This window comes from Electrophorus electricus, chromosome 16, assembly GCF_041902795.1.
Source record: "Electrophorus electricus isolate QZ-2024a chromosome 16, ASM4190279v1, whole genome shotgun sequence".
In the NCBI taxonomy this organism is placed as follows: domain Eukaryota; kingdom Metazoa; phylum Chordata; class Actinopteri; order Gymnotiformes; family Gymnotidae; genus Electrophorus; species Electrophorus electricus.
Window position 1 is genome coordinate 255001 of NC_137512.1, and position 1740 is coordinate 256740.

The 1740-nt window shown below is 57.9% G+C and overlaps 1 pseudogene; it reads left to right on the forward strand.

Moving 5' to 3' along the window:
• Nucleotides 1–830, forward strand: part of LOC113568084 (uncharacterized) — a 3995-nt pseudogene extending 3165 nt beyond the window's left edge.
• The last annotated feature ends 910 nt before the right edge of the window (nt 831–1740 follow it).

Consider the following 1740-nt stretch of genomic DNA (forward strand, 5'->3'; position numbering starts at 1 on the left):
ACCTACGCCCAGGTGCCCCTACACCCGGATGGCCCTACGCCCAGATGCCCAGACACCCAGATGCTCAGACGCCACTATGCCCAGACGCTCAGACGCCCCTACACCCAGATGCCCCTACGCCCAGACACCCCTACGCCCAGACGCCCCTATGCCCAGACGCTCCTACGCCCAGACGCCCCTATGCCCAGACGCCCCTACGCCCAGAAGCCCAGACGTCCCTACACCCAGATGCCCCTACAGCCAGACACCCCTACGCCCAGACGCTCCTATGCCCAGACGCCCCTACGCCTAGACGCACAGATGCACAGACGCCCCTATGCCCAGACGCCCGGACACCCCTATGCCCAGACGCCCATACACCCCTACGCTCAGACATCCCTACGCCCAGACGCTCCTACGCCCAGACACACCTACGCCGAGACACCCAGATGCCCCTACGCCCAGACACCCCTTCGCCCAGACACCCCTACGCCCAGACACTCCTACGTCCAGACGCCCCTAGGCCTAGACGCCCAGACGCCCAGACGTCCCTACACCCAGATGCCCCTACAGCCAGACACCCCCACGCCCAGACGCTCCTATGCCCAGACGCCCCTACGCCTAGACGCACAGACGCACAGACACCCCTACGCCCAGATGCCCCTACGCCCAGACGCCCGGACACCCCTATGCCCAGATGCCCAGACACCCCTACGCCCAGACACCCCTACGCCCAGACGCTCCTACGCCCAGACACACCTACGCCGAGACACCCAGATGCCCCTATGCCCAGACACCCCTACGCCCAGACACCCCTACGCCCAGACACTCCTACGCCCAGATGCCCCTAAGTCCAGACGCCCCTATGCCCCTACGCCCAGATGCCCTTATGCCCCTATGCCCAGACGCCCCTACGCCCAGATGCCCCTAAGTCCAGACGCCCCTATGCCCCTACGCCCAGATGCCCCTAAGGCCAGACGCCCAGACGCCCAGGCGCCCCAATGCTTGGAGCGGTCCATGCGTCCTTGTCAGTCCTTATGTGAACACGGAGCTCAGTGGCTTGGCTCTGCTAATGCTGGGGTATTTTTAGCCAGGCAGACCTTATCGGACACACAAAGTCATTTCTCTCTCTCCTCTCCTGACATTCCTCTTCCTTTATGTCTCTCGCTCTTGTGTAACATTCCTTCTCCCTTGACTAGGCAGAGCTGTGATATATTTGACCAAATCGCAAGCTTTGATGTGCTGCCACTCTCTCTGCATTCCCCAGCCACCAGAGCTGCTCCGACATCAAAGTGTCCAAACCCACCTCCCTCTCTCCATCATCTCTCCATCCTTCCATCTCTCTATCCCTGTCTGCACTGGGCTGCTAATACAGTCAGGAATGCGATCATGGGTAAAGCACAGCACCAACGTACAAAACAAATAAACAAACAAACAAAACCATTTTTCTTTTTTTCACTGTAATAAATTCTCAGCAAAGCAGGTGTCATGGTCGGGTAGAGCGTGGAGAAGGGTCTCTTCTCTCTTCCTTTACATTTATCACTCTGTGTGTGTGTGTGTGTGTCTGACTGGTCAGTGTGATAGTAAGTGTGCTCCCTGGACAAGAAACCCTTCACCTCAGTGCTGCTTGCCCTATCTGATACACCAGGTGAGCTACAAGAGAGTGTTTTCTCTCTCTCTCTCTGAACATGGAGTCAGTGAGTAGAGACCTAGAACACCAAGATGGCTGCTAATCAAATGTCAAAGGTCTTATAGTCTCAA